General features: G+C 31.2%; 1 protein-coding gene across 2 annotated transcripts in view; it reads right to left on the bottom strand.

The window, feature by feature from the left end:
* The window catches only part of for (cGMP-dependent protein kinase for), a 121,795-nt gene that overhangs the window by 67,757 nt on the left and 38,124 nt on the right, over positions 1 to 15,914 (bottom strand). The gene's annotated exons all lie outside the window — the stretch shown is intronic.

A 15,914-nucleotide genomic window follows, 5' to 3' on the forward strand; every position in this document is an offset into this window, starting at 1 on the left:
ATAGGTATATATATATATATATATATATATATATATATATAGGTATAGGCAAATGGAGCGATATATTTTACTAATATTCTAAATGCGAAAGTTTAGATGGATGAATGTTTGTTTGAAGGTATCTCCGATCTTGATGAAATGTTGCACAGATGTAGAACATAGTCAGTAAAAACATATAAACTACCGTTTATGTTTTTTTTACTTCCGCGCGGATGGAATCGCGGGCGACAGATAGTCAAACATACAGTCGTACCTATAATAGATAAGCGAGGGTCCAAGAGACCGCGATATTTTTCAAGATTATAGAGGTTTTCTAAGCAGAGTTTCTTGCTTATGGGGTTCTCCGTCGGGACCAGACAGTGATTTGTTCATCTAAGATTAACTTTATTTGGCTTCTTCCATTACGGTGTTAAAAAATCATACACTTTTATTTAACTATATGCTTATGTTTTTATAGGTTGTAGATATTGAAAGAAAAGAAAACTATGAGAAAACAAAAAACATTTAAGAAGACATAACTGTTTATCAATTACTTCATTTAATTTTAATAATTGCATTTTTACATGTTTATTAAGGATTTAATTAACAAAAATTTGTATTACTTATTTATATTATTCAATGCTTCATTATTCTTCAATTTCTTTCGTGAGACGTTGTCATAAACTAAATAAACGGCTAACAGTACCGTACATTTATGTTTATATTAACCTAATTTGGTAATTATGTCTTTAATATTTATAAATAGTTTTAAATTAAAGAGATCAAGGAAAAATCACCGTTATGTTGTATTATATTATTTACTATTACACTGCAAAGTATAAAGTATATAATAAGCTATAAATAAATGGTGAGAAATAATTACATACCGCGCACAATCGAATGAAGCAATTATTTAGTATTATACATTTAAATTTTAATTGAATGTTTTGCAGGTATAACTGTATAAAAATGTATTTTCACCGACTAAATTCTCATGCGAACCTTCCAGACATTAACAGATAATGAAAGGCACCTGTCAAATTTGACAGAAGGTACAACATGGAACAGTCAATTAAAATTGTTCACTTGTATTTATTTGGTAGGCGCAATTTCAATATAATGTTAATTGTTGAACAATATTAAGCAATGAAGTATTTTTGTCACTTAAAATACTGATATAATTTAGGTCTTAAATAATAATTAAATTTTATATTATCTAAATATGGTAAGAAGACAAGTCCTTTAATTTAAGTGATAATAAAAAGAAAAAGTGGCAAGATAATAAAAACGGCAGTTATAATTCGGACATTACGGTGGCTGAATGTATGTCATCAGCTTACTATACGTAACCACTACGGGCTCGGAACCTACCCTTAGTTAGCGGTGACTAGGCCATAGTCAACCACGCTGGCCCAGTGCATGTTGGTTGACTTCACACATATCTTCGAAATTTCTTCACGTATTGCGACGTTTTCCTGTACCGTTAGCGCGTCGGATAATTATACATATGTAAATCGAAAAACACATTGGAACATGCAGGATTCGAATTCAGGACCGGCAGATTATAAGTCAAGTGCTTAACTCTTGAGCCATCCGTGCTACTTATGTGGTCTCTATTTAATACTAATTAACAAACGATTAAATTAAACGAAAATGTAAATGTAACTAATTGAATATTGTAATTTGTGTTATATAATGTGTTTTTGCAACCAATTACCTTACTCGCGGTTTCTATAATTCAAATTTTTAACCTAAAAAGAAGTAAAGCAAAAAGTTGTAGTTATTTTTGTAAGACTAGGTACCTTGATATTACGTTTTCTACATAAACTTGAATTCTGTCTCATAGAAAAAGATATGTTTAAAGTCAAAGAACAAGCTAGTTAATTGATCATAGCCATAAATTAAGGTAATTTTCCGATTATAAGTAATTAACTTGCAATCGATCTCTTTTTATGAAATCCATAGTAATCGTTATTAATTATAAAGGCCTTCTTTCTATAAAATGCCATATTGAAATAACTTGACTATGATTCGAAGCTTCTCAAGATAAGATATATCTCTTATATATAAAATTCTCGTGTCACAATGTTAGTTACCATACTCATCGGAAACGGCTTCACCGATTTTTATGAAATTTTAATAAGCATAATAATAATTTAATTAATTAATAAGCATTTTAAAGTAGGTTTGAGAATCGGCTTCTATTTACATATTTTTAATCCTGCGTGCATAGGGTCTCGCGCGACAGCTATTGTTTCCTGTTTCCTTTGGTCACGGCATCAGAGGTGAACGTTATCGTTAGAAGTCCTTATAAAAAAAATTAGCATAGACATAGTATAGTCTGAAAGACTACTCAGAAGTTTTTTAATTCAAAAAAGCAAGTCTTGAAATAAATTAAAAAAAAGGTGTAGATTCAACTTTAACAAACGACCATTAAAGTCAATCACTTATGTATAATACATTTCATATAAATGTCGCTGCTTGAAATCTGATACGAGGTCGGCAGATAATAATGAAAACAATAACAATAAACTTGTAGAATTTAACTTAAACAAACTACTTAGGTACATAGGTATAGTATGAAACATAATCCGTCGTATGTTCTAAGATCCAAGGTTACAAAGATGCCATAACTTGAAACCATTATAGACAATTCTAATTTAACTTATGGAGTAAAATTTGTTACCGTGGTTTTCTGAGACAAAGAACTTCATTTACTACATATCTTTGTTTTGTCAAAGATAATGACATGGTTGACGATATGTTTTATACAGATATTTAGGTCTCAGAAACCTACGCTTAAAGATTTTAGGTTTTTGTCATGTATTTACTTTTCTCAGCCCACGAAATATTCCTTTAAGCCGTATTCCGAGTGCATTGCTTTAATGAACTGTGTCTTTCACGTCAACGATATCTTTTTATCGTTGGTCCACTGCAATCAATAGATACACATAGATAACAATTTGTTTTCAATCAGGTGGTCTGTTAAAACTTACGCTTAGCAAATTTCATTGGTCAAGAGACTATTTTTAATATGTTTTAGTCAATTTTATCCCATCATAAGTATACTATATAGAGCTTTTTACGTACTGGAGTAGTCATCACATAAATACTTCGATTTATTAATACTTTATATCAATTTACAAATCATTTGCATACTAAGTTACTTAAAAGGTTCGACCTTTCTATAACAACGCGTGAAAATAAGTTATGTTACATACTAATGTCAATAAAAAGTAATTTAACCTATGATTATAAACTGGTTGTTCATATTATATTACCTAGTTCTATAACATATGTATTCATATATGTTTTGTAATCAAGGCTAAGTAATCCTATACTTGGATATAAATATAATTATATACCAAAAGGTTTAGTAACGCTCATTATAGTTTTCCGTATTTACTAGTGTTTAATATCAACTACCTATTCGTAACCGGCTATAATAAAATGATCTACACCAGGAGTGGTCAACCCATCGATCACGATTCACCGATCAATAACATAACGAAGACGTTACATCATCATCAGCTCACTATACTTACCCACCGAAGGGCTCGGAGCCTACCCTAAGTTAAGGGTTATTAGGCCATAGTCAACCACGCTGGCCCAGTGCGTGTTGGTTGACTTCACACATATCTTTGAATTTTCTTCACAGACGCAGGTTGCATCACGATGTTTTCCTTCAACGTAAGAACGTCGGATAAATGGCGGGATTCGAACCCAGGACTTGCAGATACAGATACACGTCGTGCTTTAACCCCTGAGCCACCGAAGCTCTTAGGTTACAATGTCATTTATTGTCTCCGGTTTTATTTTTGACACTTTTAATGTTTAAAATGATGATACAAACATTTGGTACCGGAGGCCTAAGTTTAGTTCTCTTTCCCTTCCCACTCTTTATCTTATAAATAAAGGATGGAATGAGGGGATGCAGAAGGTAAAATATTCTCTTCCTGTGGGATGCACAGGCTGCTCCTCTGACGAATAAAGGTAGATTACGCATCTGCAATTGCGGAAGTCTACGGGCAACACTCGCTTCGCTATTTCAGGTAGCCGCTCTTTAGTTTGCTATCTTATGATTAAAAAAAATGTCTGTGGCGCCCTTATAACTGTAAAATTGTTTGGATATGTTTGTTATAACTTGTAATTTCCATAGAATTCGATGATACAACATTTTAACTTCTTGCAGATAACTATAGACAGCAGTCACTTCGCTATTTTAGTGAAAACTGGTGGCTTATTAGCAAGCAGCACAATATACCACCGTGTATTATAAAAAAGAATTGCGTAGGATTATTTAATGCTACTAGTGCGTTAGTACGACTCAAGAACGCGTCTTTATAGCACGCCGGAAATGTCTACTTCGCGAAGAATACCGCGCTCCGACGTTCACCGACGTAACTAGCGGTTATAATAGTCTTCAGTATTCGGACGCTGGGACACTTTATTATGATTTAACTAGTATAGTATGATTCAAACTTTATAGCGGCTTGCAATTATGCTCAGGACGACCAATGTAACTTCGAATAAAAATCATTTTATGGTTTATCGTTATAATGAACGATATAAATGGAAAAGTTATCGGCGTAAAAAGCAAAGAATATTTACCTGTTTGATATTAAAATTCAAACTTTGTCCACAAAATTATAGGGCCTTCGTCTGATGTTATTTTCCATTATTTTTACTTATTTTTTTACGAAATCAATCAATCAACATGAAGTATGGAATGTTTGTTTTCGTATTTTTTTAAATTGTATCATTTAATCTCGGGTCGAAGTTAAACTTTTATCAAGATTGTCATTGTTATAAATGTCAATTATTGTGTTTTAATCTTGATTTTAAACTACAACAAGTTTAAAAATGTCAACAAGGTACATTATAATTTTAATTGCTATAAAAACATGTTGACTTTGCGCAAGGAAAGAAACGCGTTGTTTCCGTTTATTTGATGAGATTAAAATATCGCGGGATTGAGTGTAATCGTATCATTAAAATTATATTAACATAAGTTATGTTAATCGATTAGTATTCTTCTATTAACATTTCATTGACTCAAACAACTTAAAATATAATAAGCCTAGTGCCTGATCTTCCGATGTTTTTCTTTCGTTCTTCTCGTCAATTCGTGTTTCAATTACCATCTTTTTCAGATCAGTTTGCTTTGCACCGTAATCATTACACCATATGGACGAATGATATTTATTTCTCGTGTATTAACTTGTTTCAAAGAAAAAAGGGCCCGATCTGTATCAAAGATAAAAACGAAACAGCTGTTCATCGAAGCTTATAATTAATGTTAAATGCTTGCGATAAAATGATCTGATAAATTAAGATATCTATCGCATTTAGTACCGCACAGGACACGCCTTGTTCTTAAATACCATTATGCCAAGTTTGGTTCTTCCCTTGAAGCAGGTTGTAATGTAGATCATACTTTACGCTCGATCCGTTTGACTGCCAAGGATATATAATTGCGTCGCATTATTTTAATTAGAACAGGAGATTTTCAAGACGTAATTACTGTATTAACTAGCATACGCTCGCGACTCTGTTCCTGCAGGATAAAAAAAATAGTAGCCTATGTCTTCTTCTAGTCTATGTACTGCATTGATGCCTTTCTGCAAGATCCACGCAGCCGTTCTGTAGGTACCTTTTAACAAACATCCATCCATCAAAAAATTCGCATTTATAACGGTAAGATATCAATAAATTATCTCTCTATTATCTCATAATACAGACAATTATTAAAGAAAAGTTAGTCGTATTTTTTCGTAAATATATCGTATACTAAATTATTCAAACTTTCGTGAGACATTATACTAAACTGATATATAAACGGATCGGTGCCGCCACCGCACGAATATACGTGAGTGTTTAGCCGTGTTTATATATCAATATCGTATACTTATTTTTAGTTACATAAGCTGAGAAAATCAGTATATTTAAGAGACCATTTACAATCAATTAAAGATAATGCGTATTGAACAGGAAGATATTTTCTTAAATTCGAATTACAAATTTCTCTCGTACTCAATTAGCACTAATTAAAATCTCTTAATTGAATTAATTACGTATTTTATTAATTTCTTCGGATCTTTTTTGGGTACAGCGATACCTTCTCATAGCAGATACTATCAGAGTTGAATTTATTTATCACAGATGATTAAAAACTGGACAAATTGGTTGATGCTAAGAGTACAAAAAAAATTGAGTCAGGCTCAATAATTTAGCTTTATTTATTACAATCCCATCTTGTATAAAATGCAATATGAAGTTCTCATTCAGCTAAAATAACAACTTGATACCGTACAAGAGGATGTGCCTCTAACAATATGTTTTAAACGGAGATTTTGGTCTCAGAAACCCTCGGTAAATTTAATTGTTTTACAGTTATTGGCAAGTTAATGATTCAATATACAATCATTAATTAGAGTAACGATGTGTGCTCTAGTTAATGATTACAGAAAATCACAAAAATTGTTATTGTTTAACTCCGAATTGTTATTAAAATGGTAGTAGGCTAATTCCACTTTCATAACAAAAATAAAAACACTTTAAAGAAAACTTCTAAGAGTGTTCGTGGAAATGTTTAAAACTAGAAAGTTGTTTAACATCACTCTCATATCTTTAGCTTGCGAACGCAACGTTATAGAATAAACATTGAGAGAACAAAAAACACTGCAAGAGATCATAAAACTTAAACAAGCGTTCTTAGCTGATGGCTTATATTTTATTTGATAAACAAATCTTTGCATTTCAAAATAGAATTTCAAGCGTCAATAAAAACTTTTGGTATTCCGTTTATTTTAGTTAACACCGATCCTGATGTTAAAAATGTTGTACTGAGAATTGCTTGAACATTTTTAATTAATTATCTGTAGCTTTATTTGTGGTATTGCACGTTTAAGGTAAAGACGTCATATGTGAAGACTGGCTAAGCTCAAATCATGAATTTAAACTTATATGGCTGGACTACTTAAACCCGTTATTAATGTTTTATAGATTAACTAACTTATTACATCTAAGTTTTACAGCAATTTATCTAATGTAATAGGTAACCATAATGTTCTATGTACTATGGAAGTACTTAAAAAAAATGTTAACCCGACAAATTGCAGCAGCCACTTTTTATTTTAAGAATTTGTTAGTTTTCAAGCACTCACCTTAGTGTTCCGACACCAAGATATCTGTGTAAAATATATATTACCATCCGTATCTTTCATTTTTGACAAAATAGAGGTAGCATTAATTAAACGAAGATTTTGGTCTCGGAAACCCACAGATAATAGTGTAGTAAAAGCTAATGCTTTTAATCTGATTTCGTTAATAGAAATTAAAAAAATAATATACTTATAAAAATAGTTGTAAAACAGAGCAATTTAAAAAAAAACGTAACATTCTCTTTGTTATGAATACAATACATAGAATTATATCAAACTTATCGATAAATTTATTCACTCGTATTCTATAAAATTCGTATACCGCGTCCTTTGATAAGAAACTAATAAATTACAAAAAAGAAAGAATTTACTTGAAATTAATTGTTATTACATTTCCATTGAGAATGTGCCAAATAACAATATGGAGACAGCAATGAATTTAATATTTATATATTATATTATGTACAGTTATATATTTTCGGCCAAAGGTTGAGCCTAGCCATCCAACGGGGAAATGCCGCCAGCTTCTTGGGAACCCTACCGTGCGACCGCAGCGATTTGGGGTCGATTTTTTATATTATTTAGTTTTATTTTTAGTTTTGTTTAGTTTTAGTATATAGTTTATAGTATTATTTTGGTAGTTTAATTAATTAGTTATTTCATTACTTATTTTAAATTTATTTACATTAATAAAAATATTTTTTGATATTAAAATTGAAAGTTAATAAACGAGATAATTTTCTATTATGTACAGTTGAAATAGAAACACATTTTGTTACTTTTCAAATTCATTTTTTTATCGAGTAAAAAACATTACGTACCATTTTTTACTAAACTTCTAATATGTATTAGATAAATTCATATAAAAACATTTGATACATCAACAAGCCTTAGTGTAGTTTACATCTACATTGTTTCCATACTATATTTTTTCTAACACATTCAATGCCACTCCGATTTTTTTATGTTAAAGGGAATTCATGGGGCAAGTTAATAGCACTGAAAGTGTTATTACTTCCTGGTGCAAGAAAACGTCGTCATTAAGGTGACGAATGTTTTTGTAAGCGACTGTACATTGCGAACTCATTTGTTCGCAACTGATATGCGCTTCCGCTTGTAATGCTTAGCTCAATTAACGTATGTAACCTTTTAATTAAACTTCATTAATGTCAAGTACATTTAACTCTCATTATTTATTTCTTAGAAACTAGTTGTCTTCATATTCTCGAATGACAGTAGAGTAATGTTTGTCGCGGTAATATACGATCAATAGGACCAACTGAAATCTAAACGAAATAATTGTTATATCTATAATAATATAATCTTACTAATATTATAAATGCTAATGTTTAGATGGATGGATGGATGGAAGGTATCTCCGCAACGGCTTAACGGATCTCGCTAAAATTTGGCATAGATGTAGAACATCGTCCGGAATAGCCTAGGCTATTAAGATTTTTTGTGCGCGGACGGAATCGCGGGCAACAGCTACTGTACTAATATATTATAATAAAGCGTAAATACACTTCTTTATAACACAGGATCGTAGCAATCAAGGCATATTTTTGAATCTATCTTTTTGAAATAAAAACGCTATACTTACGACACAGTTTAAACTACATATTGTTTTGCTATTAACCATAGGGGTGAGTAATTATTTCTTTTTATGCAAGACAGCTTAAAATGTCAAGTCAATAACAGCAAATATACATGGTTTCTATGGTATCGGTATTTCATAGCCAATAGCGAAGACCTTCTTAGTTATTTGAATTTGAATTTTGACATTTTCAATTGAACGTTTTACTCAATTTAAACAATAAAACAAAGTTTGTGTGTGTATCAAAAATTCAATGAAATTTCTGCAGATGAAACCGCACACTTAAAGCTTGTTTGCATATATGCATATGTGAACAGTGTATATGTTTCGTAGTAAGTAAATACCAATGTGAATGATTACTATCTCTGAGATTCAAGAGCTTGCTTGTTAATTTATCGCATTAAGTTCTCGTTATACATTTCTTAGAAGCGAAGTCTTAACATTAAATGAAAAGAGCGTGATATATAAATTAAATACGGCAATTATATATATGAATTGACATATATAGATGTAATTCCATTCGAAATCGATTTGTATGAACCGAGTTCTTGGAATAGAATTATTTTAACACCTTGAGCTAAAATTTATGGAATTTCTATAATTTCATTTACTTAATAAATATAAATAACTAAAAGTCGTTAACAAAGAACCTTCGGTTTACAATTGAAAACAAGGGTGTTACGTCTAAAAATTGTTCGCGATATAGAGATGGAAGGATGGACTGGTTTTGTTTACATTTATATTGCAGTCATTACTGGTTGTTGGTGGATTGCCTCACCGATTATTTATTGAACACCCGCTGTAATATCTTTGGACGTAAGTAGACAGTCAGACAGTGGCTGTATATAACTAAGGAGAGGCATTATGAAATCCCTATACATTTTTTTTAATCGAAACGTAAGAGCTTTTAACATAACTTTGTAGGAATATTAAATCGGATTTTAAATAATTGTTTTTATATTTATTTCTTTTTAATCTTTCTTACTAACTTACAATAATTAATAATTAATTCCTACGAATACTATTATAATATGATGTACAAATTTAATAAATGTACGAAGAGACAAAAACATGGTTTCAAAATTATTAGTTATCTATCGAAATAATAAGAAACTATGAAATAGTTTTAATTTCAACTGTTTACGTAATCGAAGATGGTCCTTCGAGTCGGACATTTTCCTTGAACATTGTGTAAGGAAGCTTTCACTTCATTGAATTCCAGTTGGTTCATCAAAAACGATAAATTGAGGCGCCAGCGCCCGTTTGTATTCAGTAATGAGTTACCAGACTCCAAAAATTCGAATATGCGGGTAATTTGAAGCTTTAAATTTCCACGTCACGTAACTATCGTAAACATTTCCCACCCGGTCGTTAATTAAGAGACGAAACAGGCGGGGATTTCTCAAATCAACAGCCTTGGTTAAATCGAGGTATGTTCTCGATAAAATTACCATATCATTTAAGCTTTAATCTCTTACAGTCTCGTTGCACGCAGGACAATAAAAATTCAGGATAAAAAACCACATGTATTTAATTCATTTCTTTTTTAATTTTAATAATTCTAGGATCTTTTAAACGTAATTAAAATTCTCGAGTCTTAACTTCGGGGTATACAATAGGGGTAACTGCGATAATAATTGGCTATCAAATTTTTTGGTTTCTAATTTAAGTTATTCTGTTAAGTTATAAGTATTAAACGACAAGTTATTTGTAACTTTGGAATATATTGTACCACTATTTCTAAATAGTCTTATAAAGTTTGCAGAAAATGTCGCTTAAGAAATTTCAACCTGTAAGACGTACGTAATGGGCAATTCAGAAAACGAGATTTCTCAGATGGCCATCTTTGGCACTGACATCTGCACTCAACATGTCGTGTTTCCACCTTATCGATTTTATTTACTTAAAGCATACTTTCACGATCTTTGTTACTAAGTGACCAAAAATAAATAAAACGATAAAGATCTATATAAGTCCATTGTGGTCAAAGTTGTGCAAATCTGTTGGTTCCGATGATGAATTTACGAAAATGGTAATAAATAAAAAAATTATGTAACTGAAATTTTTCTTATCGGTTAGTAGTTTTATGGGTTGGATGCAATATTTTTTTTCAATGATTTTTTAGTAAGTCTTCGCATGAGCGACAGTAAACTAATATGGATTAAAAAGTTAACTATTTTTTTTAATTTATAAGTAAGACATAAATCTTTATAAACTTTACGGTTATTAGTTTATTAAAATATTGAAAGATTTACACTTCTAGGTTATAAAAAATTTACATTTTACAAAAATTTATGTACACTTGTAAATGTACATTTATACTTAGCAGGCCAGGACCACCCACGAGCAAGACATCGCCAGATTTATGGAGCGATACAGACGATACTTGAAAGTAATCCCCGATTAATATTTTCTCAAAGAAAATGACAATAACTTCGATATAAAATATTGTATTATAAATGAATAAAAATAATGTTCATCGACTTTAAGATGGTAAATGGGAACTTTTTGTAATAAAGATTTAATTCCGGAAATTTCAATTCCAAAAGTAAAAAGTTCGTTAAGCATTTATCGAAACATAAGCAATAAGATATATTTAAAAAGGCATAAATGTATAAAAAGTAAGATAAAAATTTGTTTTATTTATTTCATAACGTTAAGAATTCGCTGTAAGCAAATATGTTTAACTTTTTACTACTTCTTTTGATTACGCGGTGCAAAGGTGCTGAAGGAAGATTTTCTGTTAACCTTTGCTCTTTAGTGGAATATTTATATTTTAAATATGAATAGTCGCAATTTTTTTTAAATATAAATGAACTTTGTATAGTATTCTTAAGCTAAAGATAATAAGATTAATTTAATGATTACATTTTTATTAAAATAACAGTGAAAGCTCTCATATCCTTTTTAATTGTAGCAAATTGGTGTTAAATAAGACACACATTCGTATAGTGTATAGTCGGCATTACAATAATAATGCAAATATCAAACAAATTGCTCGTCTCTAGAACGTAAACCTACATTCAAAATTATAAAAAACTCTTTTGTGTTTTTAATTTTTTTTTACGCACTATCTGCCGCTCTTCGTCCGCGCGGTATTAAAAACAAAACATAATTAGTAGTCTGTCTTTTCTATATTTTCTACATTTATGCCAAATTTCAGTGAGATTGATGCAGCCTTTCTGGAGATTCTAACAAACATCCATCCATCTATACATTCGCAATTATAATACCCATAAGTAAGATTTTTAAAGTTGTTTATACTGATGTTTATTTTTTAAATCGAATGTTATTTTTATTATCAGTTGTAAACAACGTAATTGTTGACATCAACCTCAACATTAAAAATCAACATGTCGGCTTTAAGGCCAACCTTTTGATCTCAACTTAGGATTAAGGCGTTTATTACAAAATAAACAAGGATAACCCTGAAAGCCGTGAATAGACTTGGTTAACTTAAATCCAAGGTTTATCATAGGGCCGAATACAAAAGCATCCTAATTTTAACTGTAACTCGTATGCTGGTAGGCTTATAGCATACGAGTGATGAACATACGATAAGGACAATCAGAAAGGTTATCCGTTGACCTTGAACCGTCACTTTTGAATACATTTCTTAAACTGCTAACACATGCTAATTAAATACACAGGGTGTTATCTAAATCAGTCTACTACTGTCATTGTAACAAACGGTACAATTTACGAACATCCTCTACTGATATGTAGATATCGTAACAAAGTAGCAGATACAATACTACTTCGTTCTACTCAACTATTTATAAGTCTTTAAGAATAAAACTTACTAATATTATAAATGCGAATGTTTAGATGGATGGATGTTAGAAGGTATTTCCAGAATGACTCCATGAATCTCACTGATTTGGCATAGATGAACATAATCTGGAAGGACACATAGGTCAGTAATTAAATTCTTTTTTAGATCCACGCGCAAGGAGTTGTGGGCGACATCTAGCAAACAAAAAACTTGTCATTAACTAAACAACTTATCATCTACTTTTTTTCAGAGAAGGTATCGAATGATTAAGCAATGTCTTTTTGTTAGTTGTATCCGTATAGTAATCCGTTGGTTAGTTATCATCCTTTCCTATGTATTTTATCGTTCATTTTAGTACTAAAATTAACCTTCCTAATATAAATCACCAACAAATATTAATTAATAACTATATTTAGCTTAATGTTAAATATAATTATGAGAATGTATTTCGTAACAAAGGCGATAACAGCAAAAATGAAAGGGTTATAGCCCAACGATCCTTCCCGCATTCCGCCGTGCCGCATACAAATTGCCATGTTAAAATTCATCCCGTCATTCGCGCCATTATGAGCAGTTTTGACGCAACCGCGTATAAAATAACAGCACATCACGAATACTGATTTCACATGAAATATATGAGATCCGACGACCGAATTACCCTAATGGGTTGGGTGGAAAGATATAACTTAATTCAACTGACTACATTTCATCAGAGAGCCACGTACAATAAAAAACATACAGACGAATTGAGAACCTCCTTCTTAAAGTGGCATGCAAAATTTATTATGGCGTGAAATTGCGGACAAAGAGAATATAATTTTATGTATCGATAGAAACTAAAAGGATGCGTGGGCGGGCCATCCTTGCACACACAAAGTTTGAATCTTGTAATACTAAGGTAGCATATATGCCCTATGAACTATGAATATTAGATGAATCTTGTCCGACGAAATCGATGTAAACTATGAAATAAATTATTCTAAACATCTGTTTAATCATGTAGTCTATTTTGGCATAAAAAAGGAAATTGTAATTAGTAATTATTTAGTTAATTTTTTACTGTTACAATAGAGCAGTAGCTATTGTAAATTTCATTATTACGAAATCGATGCATTGCTACTATGTATTTGCATAATGAATGCGACATAAGACTTCCTACAAAGAGTACCTGCTTTATTTATAATACATAAATATATCTATATAGAATGTTTATGTACTATATAATTACCCACGTGGCTAATATTTTACGTTTTATGACTTGTTTACAAAATCAATATGGCGGACGTCACGTTATTGTTTAGACGCCGCTGTACAAGTTTTTTTTCAATAATTAGAAAAATTAATCGCATCGCATTCAGAATTTTTAATTAGCCACTAGAGAGATTATTGGTGTAGATATTTGACTGGTGCGTCAATAAGAATTCCATTTAACATCAATTGCAATCCAAAATTCTGATCAGATCTAGTTGAAGATAATGGAAGTTTATCAACAAAGTGATAGATTAAATTTAATCATTGAAATAAATATTTAATCCCGGAAATAAAAAAGTATCATCTTTAATTCAATAATAATGAGAGCGTCGGTGGCTCAGGGGTCAAGCACTTGACTTGCAATCTGCAGGTCCTGGGTTCGAATCCCGCACTGTACCAATGTGCTTTTCTATTTCCGATTTATATATGTACATTTATCCGACGTTCTTACGGTGAAGGAAAACATCGTGATGCAACCTGCACATATCTGAGAAGAAATTCAAAGATATGTGTGAAGTCAATCAACCCGCACTTGGCTAGCGTGGTTGACTATGGCCTAATCACCCTTAATTTAGGGTAGGCTCCGAGCCTTACGGTGGGGACGTATAGTGAGCTGATGATGATCTTTAATGCAATACAATTTCAAATATGCAATTGCGTCGCAAAATACCCAAAACGTGTAAAGATATAGAGTTGTTATTTGTACAAGTCTTTAATTCTGAATGTAAGGAAGATAATGAGCGGTATTTTGGTAAAAGCCAGCAATTAAATAGTAGCTAATTATGTCTAAAACAACAGAGATAGTATACATGACTAAATAGAGATAAAAATTACGCGTGTATTACATCAATATTGCGGAATGGTAAATAGTAATGTTTAGTAGAAAAAAAAATATATCGTGTAATTATTTAAACTACAAAAATTATCATAAAAGATGTTTCCAGTTATATTTGGTTTTATAAATTTATAAAAATAGTTTTAATGGAACATAGAAATATTGCTGCCAGTAATATTATTGCCATTAACTTAATTGAATTGAGAAAATTATTTGTTAGTATTTTCTATTTGAAGGGTCTAGTGTCATAAATAACATAGATAGTAATGCACGTGACTTCTCAGTGGACGATAAATATGTCGATCAACAGACAGACGGTATTGATTAAATATGTAGAAGTAAACAGCAATTCTTTGATAATTTAAATTAAAAATGTTTTTTAAAATGCCACATTTGGAATGTAGAGATTTTACATAATTATTTATTGAAAATTATGTACAGTCACGGAAATTCACGGTGTTTCACTATAAAGAAAAATTATCCTGCTTCATACAGTTAACATTTATATTAACTAATTAGGTAACAGTGTGTTGGGCAAACGATAGAATACTAGTAAAAAGCAATTAGTCGTGTTACACTGACCGACCTTTTCATCTATAGACACATTATGCGTCTGCGTCTATGGGTTATTGTTTGCGCGTCGTCCTCTCAATGCGTTCAAAGGTACATACAAACGTCGCTTTTACCGTGGAACACCACCCGTTTCCCCGACTGTACGTGACAATTTTCTGCGATCTTGCACGGAGTGAACATTAAAAAACATGTTTCGATCTCATTTAAGAGTTAAAATCTCCATGTCCTTATGGATCTATCATGCGTCATCTCAGTCATCATGCCCCCTTAAAACAATGCAGCCATTTCTTCCTAGGCCTACCTCTACCAGTGTGCCCATACTCTTAAATACAGTTCTCTTTACTTACACTTTACAGGTTTTTCCCTCCTGCGTACCATGCTAACCTTTTGCGTCATCTAATTTCTCTACCTCTGGTGCTACTTTTATACTTCGTCTAATACTCCCATTTCGTATTTTATATATTCGTGTTACACCACATATCAAAACAACTTTGTTTAAGATCTAACTAAGTTCAAAACTTAGAAAGTTAAGATGCAAACTCGTAATATAAATGATTAAAAAGAACGGATCGGAAAGATTATGTTTTAAAGAAAAGTTTTGTTTAATTTCTAAATAATTCGAAAAACAAAATTGAAAGTGATTTAGCAAGATAAATACGGAAATAATCGACATTTTAAAGTAATTAATGCAAGTCCTTTTTATCCATTTTCAAATACTAATAATACTTATTTACAAACAAG

The sequence above is a fragment of the Papilio xuthus genome, unplaced genomic scaffold (genome assembly GCF_000836235.2).
Source record: "Papilio xuthus unplaced genomic scaffold, Pxut_1.1 DF824992.1, whole genome shotgun sequence".
NCBI classification, from domain to species: Eukaryota; Metazoa; Arthropoda; class Insecta; order Lepidoptera; family Papilionidae; genus Papilio; species Papilio xuthus.